Raw genomic sequence first — 17,068 nt, 5'->3', positions numbered from 1 at the left:
GTGTTATGGCATGTTGGGGGACCCACAATGAAGTCGGACAGGAAGTGGACGACCGTGGGCAGGATGTGCTTGCCCTGGTCCAGGCAGAGGTCCTGGGTCATGGGGCCTGGCAACTGGAGGCACAGCTCCTTCAGAATGTCCATGATCCGGGCCTGTGGGGAATAAAACACTTAAGTACCACATGTACCTCATGTGCTATTTGGGGGCTTAGGGCTGATATTCCCCTCCCTCCCTTCCCTTCTGTTACTCTGTAAAGCACCTTTGGGACAGTCTTCTCTGGAAAGCACTCTGCAAATAAAACTGAATTGAATTGAAGTAGTGTTGTTCTGTGAAGGTATCAGCCGTGAACATTTCAGTTTTTCAATTTTTCCTCCAAATCCCCTGCACTGCAGTGAAAATTGGTAGGCTTTTGAATGATATTATCGAATACTAAAAACAAATCCGTTTGTGGACGGAAGCGAGCTTTGCTCACCTGCGTGTCCTTGTCGGAGATCATATCTGCGAACAGCTCCAGAATCTCCGTGCAGTCTTTGCAACTGTCCTGCGTCTGCAGCGAGAGAGGGGAGAAATGAGGGGCGGTAACGCATCAGACTCATCTCATGAAGGCCGACGCTGTTGCGGTCAATGCCGATTATAATCACATGCTTACAATAGATTCGAACTGGATGTCAATTCGTATCGATTTGAAAACTATAAAGTTTAGTTTCACCAGAAGGCAAAACAAAACTTTATCGTTTGCAAATCGATAAATCAAATTGCCAGTGGACTTACCGCAGACAACCTGTCCCGTGCTGTCCGCGCATCGATAACCCTAGCAACAACTGGACACGCAAAACAAGACAGGAGATAGATTACACTTAAGAAATTTGTACAAATGGACGAACGAAATCCGCTCCAGACGGTATAGCATACACGACTATTCATTTCAGCAAGCAGACAATGATAACGATAATAAGTAATAATAAGAATAAGTAAAATACAACTCAAGTCAGACTGATGTGTAAATGTAAGTAATACAATGCAAGCTGGTCAATTAAAGCTGATTCTGAAATATCTTTAAAAAATGTCCACGACATATAAAATATACTTACCTGTGCTGTGGGAAACAAAGAAAATGAAAAATCCAAATTTTAAAATGGCCATCTTGTGTGGGTCTTTAAAGAACCCCCAAAATCTTGAATTTAGTGAGAATGCAGCTTTTCAGCAGGGAGACGCCACAGGTATTCTGAAATGGGAGGCGCTAACTTCGAATCAAACCAATCAGAGTTACTTTGAGGTTTTCTGGAGATTTCACAACATTGCATTCTTATATGGGTGAGATACTAATGTCTTTATATTAGTTTAAATATATACTGTGCCCTCCATAATGTTGGGGACAAATACCCACTATGTCTTGATTTGCCTCTGATTTTAGATTTGGAATCATATGGTTAAAGTGCACATTCTCAGATTTTTTACATTATATTATTGGCATTTGGCATTGGTTTCACCATGTAGAAATTACAGTGGCACCATAATGCTTGGGACACATGGCTTCACAGGTTTTTGTGATTGCTCAGGTGTGTTTAATTGCCTCTTTAATGCAGGTATGAGAGGGCTCTCAGCGCCTTGTCTTTCCTCTAGTCTTTCGATCATCTGTGGAAACATCTTTGGAAGCCATTATGAGAATGAGAAACGAGAATAAAATGGTTAGAGATATCGGCCAAATCTTAGGCTTTCCAAAATCAACTGTTTGGAACATAAATAAGAAGAATGAGAGCCCTGGTGAGTGGGAAGTGTTATGGCCTGGGCATGTATGACTGCCGAAGGTACTGGCTCACTTATCTTTGTTGATGATATAGCTGATGATAGTAGCTAAATTAATTCTGAAGGGTATAGATACATCCTATCTGCTCATGTTCAAGTGAATGCCTCAAGACTCATTGGTTGGCAGTTCATTCTACAGCAACACAATGGTTGGCATTTATAGAGCGCCTTTATCCAAAGCGCTGTACAATTCATGCTTCTCATTCACCCATTCATACACACACTCACACTCACACACCAACGGCGATTGGCTGCCATGCTAGGCGCCGACCAGCTCGTCAGGAGCATTTAGGGGTTAGGTGTCTTGCTCAGGGACACTTCAACACAGCCCGGGCAGGGGATCGGACCGGCAACCCTCCGACTGCCAGACGACTGCTCTTACTGCCTGAGCCATGTCACACAATGATCCCAAACATACTGCTAAATAAACAAAGGAGTTTTTAAAAGCTGAGAAACGGTCCCTTCTTGAATAGCCAAGTCAATCACCCGATCTGAATCCAATTGAGCATGCCTTTCATATGCTGAAGAGAAAAATGTAGGGGATCCTTGAAACAAGCATGAGCTAAAGATGACTGCAACAGAGCAGAGCCTGGCAGAGAAGCACCAGACACCCAGCAACTGGTGATGTCCATGAATCACAGACTCCGAGCAGTCATTGCATTCAAAGGATATGCAGCAAAGTACGAAACATGGCTCCTTTCGTTTACATTACATTACATTAATAGCATTTGGCAGACGCTCTTATCCAGAGTGATGTACAGTTGATTAGACTAAGCAGGAGACAATCCTCCCCTGGAGCAATGCAGGGTTAAGGGCCTTGCTCAATGGCCCAACGGCTGTGTGGATCTTATTATGGCTACATAGGATAAGATCCAGGAATTAACCACCAACCTTGCAGGTCCCAGTCCTGTACCTTAACCACTACTCTAATGGGGAGGCTGCTGTCATTTCTACGTGGTGAAACCGAGATGTATAAAATTGCCCTTTATTAAAATCTGCCAATGTGCACTTTAACCACATGTGATTATTTAATTACAAATCTCAAATTATGGAGTACAGAAGCAAATAAATAAATGATGGGTTTTTGTCCAAAACATTGTGGAGGGCACTGTACAGTGCAGTTCATATGCATTTGGACAGTTTTATGTTTGGAAGTTGTTTCTGTTCTTTTGGCTTTGTTGTCCGGCACAATAAATATGAGGTTAAAGTGCAGACTGTCGCCTTTAATTTGAGGGTTTTACATCTATATCGAGTAATCCGTGATCTGCTAACAACTGAAACAATGAGCGCCATCCAGTGGCTAATTTTCACAACTTCAATATCATTGTTTCACGGACAGGATCTGGGGAACACTGGTACTGCACCTGGGAGAACTGCTTAGCTTCCCGAGATCTAATATGAAAGTCTTTGTAAATGTAAAAAAAAATCACATTAAAAAGTAATAATAATTAGTTAGTCTGTTTGATTAAAGTAAACAATGGTACATAGTACTTACTGGCTAAGGCCACAGCTACTTGTATAATTATTATGTGACTACTTTGATTTCAGTGGTAAGGTACTATAAAACAAAGTCAGTCAGTACCTTATCTAAGTACGTTTTACAGCCTGTTTCATTGTATTTACTTAAAAACTGAAATCAAAATAGTTACCTAATAAGTACCTGGTATTTACCCAGTGAGTACTGTGTAATTAACGGGCTGTAAAATAAAGTGTTACCAACACAAGTCAACTTTTTACCGGCCGTATATTACTCAGGTGTAAACAGTTCAGTGCAGTCCATAAGTATTTGTTGTTTTGTCTCTGTACTTCAGCACATTGGATTTGAAAGGATTTAATTTTAGTATTTACATCCAGTCGTCGCTGGAGTCTACAAGCTTCTTGGGGAATGTCAACCCCTGGGACCCTGGTTTGGGCCCTGTGAAGGACATAAGAACACTGGGAGATGGAAGTTGGACTGCTCAACCTTATTACACAGAAACTGCTATAACCTGCTAAAGATCCTCTGATCCTCAAATAACATCACAAGTCCTTTTGTCAAACTATGCTAGGAGGAAACTGTACTGCGCCCCGAGGGAATCTTTTTACAGAAACCTTCGCCCTACTCACCAGCTTCATAACTCTGTGTGAAAAAACAGGACTTACTTCATAAAATACGCTACACGATCCAACGGGGGCCAGGGATGGGTTCAGTACCCAGAGAGTGGGGATGGGTTCAGTACCCTGAGAGTGGGGATGGGTTTAGCACCCAGAGAGTGGGGATGGGTTTAGCACCCAGAGAGTGGGGATGGGTTTAGCACCCAGAGAGTGGGCATGGGTTTAGCACCCAGAGAGTGGGGATGGGTTTAGCACCTGGAGACTGGGCATGGGTTTAGCACCCAGAGAGTGGGCATGGGTTTAGCACCCAGAGAGTGAGTGGACCACCTGGAAAGTACCCTCTGTGGTGTGGCTTTAGGTCTGTGAGTTATGGCTTTAGGTCTGTGTAGTATGGCTTTAGGTCTGTGTGGAATGGCTTCAAGTCTGTGTGGTATGGCTTTAGGTCTGTGTGGTATGGCTTTAGGTCTGTGTAGTATGGCTTTAGGTCCGTGTGGTATGGCTTTAGGTCTGTGTGGTATGGCTTTAGGTCTGTGTGGTATGGCTTTAGGTCTGTGTAGTATGGCTTTAGGTCTGTGTGGTATGGCTTTAGGTCTGTGTAGTATGGCTTTAGGTCTGTGTGGTATGGCTTTAGGTCTGTGTAGTATGGCTTTAGGTCTTTGTAGTATGGCTTTAGGTCTGTGTGGTATGGCTTTAGGTCTGTGTAGTATGGCTTTAGGTCTGTGTGGTGTGGCCTTAGGTCTGTCCAGCTGTGTGAAGAGGCTGCTGCACCCTAATTAAACACACACCTTATAATGAATGGCTTTCACTTTGCGTAACCGACGACAATCAGAAAACTAATTTCTAAGACGTAGGCGTATGGAGCTACAGCGCTGGTATTTCCCTGTGTGAGAGGGCGGGGCACAGTGTCAGGATGAATAGAACACCGTGTGGAGAACACAGCGCAGTAAATAAGTCGCATTGCGTCAGATGTTTATCTGGGTTTCAGGTCGACTGCGCACTCCTTTGTGTTCCTCCTTTCCATCTTTCACGGAAAACTTCTTTCATGGAAGGCTTTATTCTGTTCCAAGTCCCTAACTGAGCAGGATATTAAATTAACTCATATATCTTCCTCATTCCTTGTACTCGGGGACGGGGAAAAATACATCAAAATGTATTTTGATACAAAATACAAAATAGCCCTAATGTAAATGTATCAAAATGAACTACAAAATACTGTAACCAAAAAAATTATCAAAATAATATACAGTATTTGGTATTTAGAAAATACAATAAAATGCATTTCCTGTTGAACACAGCCGTACCCATGGCAATGAAACAGAACTGATAGATTGTGCATTTTACTTATTCTCACCCTGTGAGAGATTCTGAAAGCCGAGAAGAGGATATAGATGAGGCCACTGCCTTGCAGCTGACAAGGCTGCTTACTGCAAATGGGTAGCGTTTAAAAAGCTTTTAAAACGACTACTTAAAACAAACAAAAATCACCAAGAAAATCAATGAAAGACTGTACTGGTCATTCTGTTTGTATTTATTTAATGCTAGTAGGTCAGTGTGAGGTTGAGGAATGGCGGAGAGCCAGGCGCGACTAAGGGTAATCCCTTGTAAGCAGGCACGCGAACGTGTCTGCCACTAAACCCCGGGAGGTAGAGGAAACGGAAAACAATTCGGAGACAGCTCCGACCAAATAAAGAAAATAGCCCCAAAAACCGGCTAAGGAAAATAAAGCAACCCTTAAAAACCAGGGCGAATAACACAACCAAAATGAGTGCTAAAAGGTGAGCACTGTAACCCCGGACCGGGGATTCCAAAATAAAAGTACAACCTAGTATAAAAGACTAGGTAAGCAAAATAAAGAACCGTGAGTCGCAGCTCAGGAAAACACACAAACCAAACTACATACTGGGGACAACGTCCCTCACCCACAGGCTCACACGAACTTGAAAACAAAAGAGAAAAACAAAAGAACCTACAGGAAGGCGTTCGCAGTGTACACACACTAACGAGCAGAACACCTTTCTTTTAAATGAAAGCGAAACCCAAAACCAGCACAATACCTGACTCATATAACACTGAATCTACCGTGTGCTTACCAGCTTGGTGACAGAGCGAACAGTGAACACCAAAGCGTCGACCGATAGTCAGCGCGTGCTTTAAATACCTTCCGGACGTAAGGCTCCCTTGGCACTAACGAGGACCAGGTGAAAATAATAATGCGGTGGCCTGTAGCATAGTGGGTAAATGACTGGGACACGCAAGGTCGGTGGTTCTAATCCCGGTGTAGCCTCAAAAAGATCCGCACAGCCATTGGGCCCTTGAGCAAGGCCCTTAACCCTGCATTGCTCCAGGGGAGGATTGTCTCCTGCTTAGTCTAATCAACTGTACGTCGCTCTGGATAAGAGCGTCTGCCAAATGCCAATAATGTAATGTAATGTAATAAAGCCCCCTGGTGGTCACACCTGATACTACCTCCCAACCCTAACAGTCATTTTGTTAAAAACGTTTTCTAACTTTCCAAGTTCTGGATAGCAAGATACTGTAAGTCGCTGCTGATTACGGTGTTGACAAGAGTATTGAAGCAACCCAAGCACGTTTACTGATAGCTGTTGTGTTAGCTAAATTACTTGTTACCCAGTAGGCCATGCCAATAATGTCTCTATGAAAACACGTCCTCATTGTAGCGTAAGCTGGCTTTACCTAGCAAGCCAGTTTGGTATCTTCTCTCTAAGGTAAATCAGAGTATAGCTAACCTTTTTTTAAAGGTTTGCTAACATAGCTAGCTGGTGAGTTATGTTTTGTGTTTTGCAATAAAGCTAGCTAGTTTGGTGATTAGTTAGTGATAGCTAGATTAGATTTTTTTTACATATTGCTGACTTTTATGTGAACTACCATTTCCACATATGAAAACAAAACATGTGATTTGAGATAGCATCGGTTACCTTTTTCTCTCATCTTACAAGTGGGATTCTTTTTATAGTCACAGGTACTCTTCACATGTTGGATGCTCACATGTGGCTTTTGAACAAGTGATTTTTGCATCCTGTGAAAATCTAATGAACTATCTGAGGAGACACACGCACAATAGCACAACTGCTGTTGTGCTGTTGAGTCAAAAAGAGTCAAAAAGAGTAGAAACTTGCTCACTTCGTGTTAAAACTTTGATTTTGTCATTCTGATCAAGGCTTAGTATGGCTGAAATGTCAACTCTGGAGCATTACATCATGTTTGTGAGGCTGGCTGGGAGCCTGTTGCCAAGTTGCTGGACTGGCAGTCGGAAGGTTGGTGGTTCAAACTCCAGTGTAACCACAATAAGATCCGTGCAGCTATAGGTCTCTGAGCAAGGACCTTAACTCCCACATTGTTGTGACCTCTGACCTGCTTTTCAGAGACCAGCAGGGGACCTGAGGTCACCATATTGACACTTCAGGCATTCAGCACACACTGTTATCCCGACCGAGGCATGCAGCTCGCATTCTCCACACGTCATTCATTAACACACCTGTATATTTACTGAGGCATTTCAGTTCAGTGACCTGGCTGAATGATAACACAAGGAAGCCACAGAGATTACACTCTAATTTCCCCAATCAGTGTTCCCTTAACCGTTAGGCAGCCGCAGAGGTCAAGGACAGTGCAGGGCTGGATTCCAGACAGTGGGGAGTGTAGCTACACCAGGAACTGCTGTTATACTGTAGCTGGCATAACACACACAGCCGGCCCTGTGCAAACAAAACACAGAATAAAGATCCTGTTTGTACTCTGGAAGTACGTGACATACGTGAGGTTATGAAACACACATAGTGTATATACTCAAGTCAAATCCAGCTATGACCAGCTGAAATAACTAGCGCCCCGCTATTTCAAAATGTAGCTTGATTTTTTTCTTTTCAATAGGGTTATTTGTAGATTATTTTCTTTTTGTTTGCCCTCACCATTTCTCCTCAGTTTCTACCACGCTTTAAGGCAGATAAATGCATATGATTGAATAAGTAATCCCATTGGCATGAAAACCTGCAGACACACAACCTTCTATGGAGCTTCTATTCCCATGTTTATCAACCCTGGTCATGGTACCTAGTGTGTCTGGTCAATTATGTTTCTTGAAAAAGTTTTATGTACAAATGATATAGCACAGTAAATGAAAGCATACAGTACTGTGCAGTCTTAGGCACCCTAGACTTTATTATATATATGTTTATTTTTTCATGTGTGTTAGTATAAAAGAACACATTTGAGATTTCCAAATAATCATTTTCCAAAAGATTTAATTTTACAGAGACATTTTTGTATTTAATTAAAATGATTAACATATTACTGTAAGTAATTGATTACTTTTTACATAAAAACTTGATCAAGGCTGTCTGAGATCAGAAGCAAGCAAGCAAAGTCTGCAGAAGAACTGTGGTAAGTTCTCCAACATGCTTGGAACAACCTCCCTGCTGATTGTCTTATTGAACTGCAGGTCAGTGTTGCAGTTTTAACACTGAAGAGTGGTCACAAAAAATATTGATTGATTTCTATTCTGCCAAATTACTAAAATGTAATGTAAAATGTATAGTATGTTTATTTACGACCTTTCATTGAATTGTTTTTGAAATAATCTTATCTGTCCTGAATGTTATACAGGTGCCTAAGACTTTTGCACAGTACTGTATCTTGCTTTGGCAGATGGAATGGGATGTGGATCTGGGACACTTATATATGGCTATTTTCTGCTTAATGTGGCTTTAAGAGGGGAAAACATTCTTCAATAGTCCTACAAATTCAAATGAAGTAATTGGTGTCTAATTACTTAAGAACAAGTAGCAGCTTGTTACAATACAGTACAATTTGTTGCTATGGAGGGAACAAGAAGCCGCATAGAGGGTCTCCAGGACCTGGGCTGGTACACAAAGCTCATGTTTGACTATTTGTATAACAGCCCACCTGTGAGTTATCTGTTAATCTGTGCCTACTGTTTGTTAATGTATTTGTGCACTGTACAAGGAAGAAGGAAAAATTGGCCGTTTTATTGACTCTGGCTTGGAGACCTAAGTCAAGCCAAGACAGAGTCAGCACTTACTGCCATGTCAGTTTGCTGTGCTTTACTGAGTCTTGGCCTTTGGATGCAGAACCTATTGCCCAGCAGACCTGATCAAATACTTTACTGAGCTTGTCTGGTGTATTGGAACCTATGAAATGGTCTCAAAATGTACAAACCCTTTTGAAATCGCTGGTAGCTGGTTGACCAGTTCAGACCAGCTCCCAACTTGACGAAGTTTAGCTGTTTGACCAGTTCAGACCAGCTCCCAGCTCAACATGGTTTGACCTGCTCAAGCTATGTTTTGAAACAGCTGGCAACTGGCTGACCACTGTACCAGCTGAGACAAGCAACCAGCACTAGCTGGTTGACCAGCTAGACCAGCTTATGACCAGCTTGGCCATGCTGATTGACTAGCTCATACCCAGCTAGACCAGAGACATCTGCCTGTTTGCAATGAACAACAGCTGGTGCCATGTCAACAATGTTTTTCATCAAGGAGAGGATTTCTCCCCTTCATGTTGAATGATTGGCAGTGGGAGGCAGACCCTACTAGGGAGGCAACAGGGGTGAACTTCACAGAAAGAACAGTTGGATTAGATGGGGCAAGTGTGACTACAATGTGAAACCTCAATTTAAACTGCAGGAAGCTGGCAAAGATCACTGGCTATAGTTCCAGTAGGAGGAAGGGTAGACAAGAGAGAGGAGTTGAACCAGTTTTTTTTGGTAGGTTTGACTGTACCTGTCAAACATCCTAAAACTCAGTTGAATTCCTCTGCCTTATTTACGTAGTCACAGCAGGTAAATTAATCATTGGATCAGGGGAAATTCTCTGTAAACCCTGTCACCATTTCTGAAGAGCAGGTTCTGAAACAGCATAGGAGAAGCAACTCTACAAAGCAGTGGACTCATCCTACTTAATATCTTCAACCTATTCCTGCCCATCTTAGGTATCCCTACCGCAGGGGTCATCAATTCATGATCCTCGAGGGTCAAGAACTGCTGGTTTCCCATTCTCACCCTTACCTGGGAGTCAGGTGAGAAGACAGTCTGGCTAATCAGTAACACTAATTCTTCAGTGAATTACTCAGGAGTAAAGAAAACCAGGGTTGGATTTCGAGGGCCAGGGTTGATGATCCATATGGTTGAAGTTGTCGATCGTACCTGTCCGTAAGAAGGTATGGGGGTCAGCACAAAATGATTTTAAAGGAGTGGCCCTGACATCACAGATGATGAAAACCTTTGAGCGGGCCTTGATTCCAATGTCTGAGGAAGCCCCTATCTAGACCCATTAGAGCTTGCCTAACAGTCGCACAGAGTATGAACTGTAGGGGGGATGGACACCTGAATCACTGCAAGAAATGAATGTACAATTACAGAGCAACAGATAAAACAATATTAATAATAAGACCCATTAACAACACACTTATACAGCGTAGAAGGACTTTTAGTTATAGCTGTCAGTCTACCAAGAATGTCATCTGACAGGCTTTAAATATCTTTGGTGCCCACAGTAATGAGTCTCTGGAATTAACTAAATGGAGCATAATGGAGCCCTGTGGACTAAATGTGCATGTGTGCTGTGTAGCTTGTGTCTCTGCAATGTTCCCCCAGCTGTAAAATCCAGGCACTCCAGCTTGAAAATTGAGCTGGTCAAGCTGGTCATAAGCTGGTCTTGCTGTGTCTGAGCTGGTCAACCAGCTAGTGCTGGTAGCCTGTCTGAGTTGGTAGGTGGTCAACTAGCGACAGTACCAGCTGTTTTGAAACAGCTGGTCAAACCATATCCAGCTGGGAGCTGGTCTGAACTGTCGACCAGCTAAAACCATGTCGGGCTGGGAGCTGGTCTGAACTGGTCAACCAGCTAAACCATGTCGAGCTGGGAGCTGGTCTGAACTGGTCAAGCAGCTCTACCAGCTTTCAAAACCTAGCTTGACCAGTTTTTTCATCGGGGCTATGTTTTTATACATAGACATTTTATACATGTCCTATCTGAATACTTCAGTGTAACCCAATGTGGGATTAATAAAGTTTTACTACTACTACTGCTGCTGCTACTACAAGTACTACAGGTACTACTACTAATACTAAAAGGCATAAGGATGATGATGATGAGAAAGTTAATTTAATATAATAAAGATGGAAATTTCATGGAGTGATTTGTATATTGGCATACTGATCATTAAGGCTGGGTGCTTGTCACAGGTGTTGCAGGTGCCATGTACGGATTCTGTGACTCCTCTTTCTTGCCATATCCAATGTCCTCCAATTTTAGTGTTTTCCGTGACTTGTGGGCATTTTTGCATGGTAGGTCAACCTCAGTGTAGCCGACGATGTTCTTTGTATAGGCCTACGCATTTTAACAGAAGCCTATTGCCAAACGCTGGGAAAAACAAGGTGTGACATACAGACTGTGGAATGTGCTGGAATGTGCTACTTCCCTGTGACAGTAACGTAACAAAAGGTGCTCATCAAAGACCCAAAAAATCAGCACCAGTTCAGATCAGCTCCCAGCTCAATATGGTTTAGCTAGTTGACCAGTTCAGACCAGCTCCCAGCTCAACATGGTTGAGCTAGTTGACCAGTTCAGACCAGTTCCCTGTTTGACATGGTTTAACAAGTTGACCAGTTCAGACCAGCTCCCAGCTTGACATGGCTCAGCTAGTTGACCAGTTCAGACCAGCTCCCAGCTCAACATTGTTCAGCTAGTTGATCAGTTCAGACCAGCTCCCAGCTTGACATAGTTTAGCTAGTTGGCCAGTTCAGACCAGCTCCCAGCTTGACATGATTTGACCAGCTCAAGCTATGTTTTGAAATAGCTCGTAGCTACCAGCTCAGACAAGTTACTTTTTTGACCAGCTCATACCCAGCCAGACCAAGCTTAGTCAAGCTGGCACAGCAGGGGACTCAAACCTCAAGTCGCAATGCACAACATATTTTACCAAAACAAACTTTAAAGAAATATAAATTTAACATTGTTGTGTTAAATTAAAGGCAAAAAGCAGGCACTTTCTTTCCGTGATGGACCAAATTAAATTAGAAATGCTCCTGTCAATGTTCTGTCATTCAGACTGTTCAGCAGCCTATTGATTTGATTGATTGACTTCAAGCACTTGCTACTGTCACTGCTATAGTTATGCATATTATATTCACCATTTCCCACTTTTGCACACAATATCTATTCATCTTTTTTCCACAATAAACCAACTACTCAAACCGCAACTTTCCACACACACAGACATCACAGAGGAACAGTGCAATAACTTCATTACCTTTTTCAGAAACAAAGTCGACACCATCCGGTCCCATCTCATCAGCCCCTCCACTCCACCTGCCCCCGCTGCCATCCCACAGCCAGGGATCTCCCAGCCTCTCTGCTGTTTCTCCAACATCACACAGCGAGAGGTTGAGGACATCATCAATACGATGAAATCCTCCACCTGTGCCCTGGACCCCGTTCCCACCGCTCTGGTTAAATCAAGCATTTGTGCCATAAGTCCCCTGATCACCAAAACCATAAACCTTTCCCTCCAGTGTGGCCACGTTCCCTCTGTTCTAAAAACTGCCATCATTACACCCCTCCTCAAAAAACCCACCTTGGACTCGGCAGTCCTTGCCAATTACAGACCAATTTCCAACCTCCCTTTCCTTTCCAAGGTCCTGGAAAAAGTGGTAGCTGCACAGCTCCAGGACCATCTCCAACTCAATACCATTGCAGAGAAGTTCCAGTCTGGCTTCCGCACCGCCCATAGCACTGAAACAGCACTAGTCAGGGTCACTAATGATCTGTTGATGGCAGCTGATGCTGGCTCCCCTTCACTCCTCATCCTGCTTGACCTAACCACAGCATTTGACACCATTGATCATCACATCGTCCTTAACCGTCTACACTCTATCGGCCTCTCTGACTTTGCTCTGAATTGGTTCAAATCATACCTCTCCGACAGAACCGAGTACGTCTCTTTGGGAGGGAAAAAATCCCGGTCCCATCCTGTCACCTGTGGTGTCCCCCAAGGATCCGTCCTCGGCCCCGTCCTCTTCACCCTCTACTTGCTCCCCCTCGGCCGTGTCATCAGCCAGTATGGAATTTCCTTCCATTGCTATGCTGATGACACACAACTGTACCTTAAGACTGACTCACCCCCCTCTGCAGCTCCGCCGTCACCATCTCCATCATCCACACTCACTACCTGCCTGGAGGAGATAAAGGCGTGGATGAAATCAAACTTCCTACAACTCAACAGCTCCAAAACCGAGGCCATCCTAATTGGCACCCCCCATCAGATTCATTCATCCTCCATTACCAGCATCTCTTTCTCCGGTCAAGTCCTTCCCCTCTCATCCATAGTCACCAACCTGGGTGTGAAAATTGACCCCCACCTAAACTTTGAGGCCCACATTAAACACCTGTGCAAAACCTCCTTTTTCCACCTCAGGAACATTGCTAAACTCTGTCCCACACTCACCCTCCCAGATGCAGAAAAACTTGTCCACGCCTTTGTCTCCTCCAGGCTGGATTACTGTAACGCACTTCTCATCGGGATCCCTAGCAAGAGCCTCCTGAGGCTCCAATATATCCAGAACAGCGCTGCTAGGATCCTGATGAGAGTGCGTAAGTACGACCACATCACACCGATCCTCCACTCACTTCACTGGCTCCCCATCACCTCCCGGACTGAATACAAAATATCCCTTCTGACCCATCCATCAGTGCATCTATGGAAATGCCCCCCCCTATCTCAAAGAACTCCTCACCCCAGAACCCTCCACTCGAAACCTTCGCTCTGCCAACACCAACCGCCTCCGTCCTCACAAGACCAAGCTCTGCACCATGGGCGACCGAGCCTTCTGCTCGGCTGCTCCCCGCCTGTGGAATGCCCTCCCTGACTACCTGAGAGCACCGCAGACCACTGATGCTTTTAAAAGAGGGCTAAAAACCTACCTGTTTACTAAAGCCTTTTCTTAGTTTTTATATTTTATACATGCCATTGGGTATTTTATTCCCTGTTTTTACCCTGTAGCACTTTGAGATTTGGTCTCCAAATGTAAAGTGCACTATAAATAAAATGCATTATTATTATTAAATAAAAAATTAAAAAAACATACTCTGTAATTTCTTCCACTTTTTGAGTTTTGAGTGATTTTAAACAATACTCTTTGTGACAAAACACAGCCTTACTGATCAGTAACTGTAGTATGTTCCCCTCAGAATTTGCTGGTCATGAATTACTGTGAAAAGTAAATAAATGTATGTGCTGCTGTAAAGAAAGCTTCAGTTATGAGTTTTTATGTTTATGTTGCCATAAACATTCAGAGCAATAATAATTCATATAAATAAACATGGCTCTGTTCTCCAGGTTGATAGCAGTTTTATGCTCATGTTATTCTGTCTACTGTTGTTTTCGGTCCCACAAGGTGTTACAATGTGTACAATATCTGCAACCATGTCTTATTTCCCATTGGAAGTGTGGTTTTAATTTAGCAGCAATTAAGAGATCAAAACAAATGTAAATGAAATATTCCTCAAATAATAAACTGAAGCCTGGTTGATGTTGAATAAGATATTATAGATCAGAGAAAGGACTAGTTCTGTCACTCAAAACAGAGTCATGCCCTTGTTGTGTGTGACGCCAAGTTTTGCACACTTCCTGAATTATGAGGATCTAGAGTTACAACTTAGAAGCGATGCACAGGGAAATACCAGAGGTAAATATCAGCTCACTACAGAAAGCCACTGTGTCTCCATAATGTAACTCTTTGTTGAAAGCACATATCTCCTTCCACGCCACTCAAACTGTCAGAACAAATGATGAGTGGATATTTTAAACCACACCTGCTATTCTGTCTCTGGTGTGCTTTCCCCATTATCGGGGTGTGACTGGTGCGTAGAGAATTTCCACTGTTTGGTCACAATGTTGGGCTCTGACCAGAAGGAAAACTGTTCTTGGCCTGGCGAGAGGCTGCATTGTCTGGGCTACTCGATGTGCATGGGAATGTCAGTAGTATTAACTGAACAAGAAAAGAACAAGCAACCTTTGCCAAGTTTAGTAATGAATAATTAATAAGTAATCTGTAACAGTGTCATGGATTGATTGAGGAAGATTAATAATCAGCTTGGGTGGTATTTACTTAACCAACTGCCCTATTTCAAAGTTGATTTCAGGTTAATTCCGAGTTCCAGGCATTGCTAGATGATTGTATGAAATAAAAGCCATCAAGTCTTCATTTTGCCAGTTTGACCTTCACCAGAACTGTTGACAATAGAAAAAATTATTGTCAAAAAAAGAGACGCTTAATAAACAATCTAAGACAATTATACAAATTTGTCTTTGATTTGGAGTTTTTATTTCTCTTTTGGAAGTTATTTTGTCATAATTTGCTCAAAATGTAGAACTTTTTTAGTATTCGGAAGCAACCTTCATTTGTAAAGTTTTAACCTATTAATTCTCCACCATTTTCATCTCTTTAAGTTGTGTTTTTACCCAGAATCCAACATCTTTAATGTAGCACATCCATTCATACTTTATCGCGGAGCCTACAGCTTAAATCTTTTAACTGTAGGAGCTGCATGTCCAAAGTTCTGCTTCCTGAGAAGTGACCCTGATAGAAAGACATGTCCTCCCCTTATCCCACGATATGTAATCATACACTCTGCAGCCACTTTATTAAGTGTTCCTGCTCATTAATGGAAACAGCCTGCTCCTCCAAACAGCACATCTGGTGGCTGCAACTCAATATATAAAGCAGACAGACATGGCGAAGAAGTTGCATTTTGTTTGAATGGGCAAGTGTCTTTGACTGTATGATTGTTGGTGCTGTCCTGCCAGGATATTCTCATACTACAGTCTCTAGAGTTTACAGAGAATGTTGTGATGAACATAAAACATCCCATGAGTACTGAGTTGTGTGCACCCTTGAAGAAATTTCGGCAGGTTTGCCACTGTTCCAAGTGTTTTCGGCATTCTGGCTCTCGCTATGGCTGTCCCAGGGCTTTAGAAGTGGCTTTCAAAACCTCGTCAAAATCTTTACTTGAACCCAATATAGATGCTGTGGCAGGCCCTGAAAATAGCAGTGCATGCTTGAAAACCAAGCAATTTACTGCTCTGCAAAGAAATGTAGGCTAAAATTCCTACAGAGTGATGGGAAAAACTCATATCAAAGCTCAGGGATAATTTGGTTGCAATAATTGCGCCTAAAGCCAGTGCTGTTAAGTTTAAGGGGGCAATAACTTTTTCACTCAGGTTATATCATTACTTTCTTCTGAATTTGCACCTTTTTTTACATTGATAATTAATTGAAACTATCTGTTTAAAAACAAAATACATTTTGAAGATATGGCTGTGCTTTCTATGCATAAGCATGGCACCTAAGCAAGACACACCCTGCAAGTGTGGAAAGAAAGGACAGGAATTTGCTCATTGACCTAAATGACGAAAGACTCATCTGGTAAACGTACAAGTATATTTATGATTATGATTTTTCCCGTTATGGGATCTGAGTTTTATCATCATTCCCTATGAAATGATTCCCAGAATCATTATCATTCAATCCATACCACAAGGAAACACAAACAGCTCAGAGTCTGTTTAAAGAGGGTTCTTATCTACTTTCCTTTTCTTATCAGGCATTTACACATGACCAAAGAGAATGCGCAATGAGAAAAAAATCACTTCATGATTTCTGTCAAAAAGAGGTTGATTACTGAATGAACAAGCTGACCGCACAACGGATTATTGTGGGCAACACACACCTCCCAGGGTTGAAGGTCAATAACCTAAGCGACTGATCTTCCCAACATTGATTTATCAGAATCCAGTCACTCACCGCTCCCAGAACTTCCTGCACGGATGGAAGGCCAGAGTAAGGGGCAGGAAGGAGGAAGTTATTCGACTGAGCGTTCCATGGGCTGTGACGCCACAGGGAGGCTGAGGGGCTGGCCCCGCTCTGGATATAAATGAAGGGCAAGATGCTGCAGATGGTGCAACACAACTGAAACTTTCCACAAGAAGGAAGAATTTACACAAGAGCGACTCAAAGCCACAGGTAAAGAACTCCTTTATCTCTTCTCTTGAGCACCTGTGTCTACGGACTGGTCTTTGCTGGTCTGTCTTTCTTTCTTTATTTCTTCTTGTTAATGTTCTTGAGCATATCACA

At 42.8% G+C, this 17,068-nt stretch overlaps 1 protein-coding gene across 2 annotated transcripts in view; it reads left to right on the top strand.

Moving 5' to 3' along the window:
- LOC133142541 (eosinophil peroxidase-like) overlaps positions 1-17,068 on the top strand; it is a 36,143-nt gene that overhangs the window by 6,148 nt on the left and 12,927 nt on the right. For both annotated transcript variants that reach the window (XM_061263818.1, XM_061263819.1), the window contains exon 2: positions 16,724-16,957. The gene's annotated coding sequence lies outside the window, so the exon portion shown is untranslated. The remainder of the gene's footprint in view (positions 1-16,723; positions 16,958-17,068) is intronic.

The sequence above is a fragment of the Conger conger genome, chromosome 12 (assembly GCF_963514075.1).
Source record: "Conger conger chromosome 12, fConCon1.1, whole genome shotgun sequence".
Lineage (NCBI taxonomy): Eukaryota > Metazoa > Chordata > Actinopteri > Anguilliformes > Congridae > Conger > Conger conger.
The sequence above is the reverse complement of the archived record's forward strand: the minus strand, read 5'-3'. Positions and strand labels throughout refer to the sequence as shown.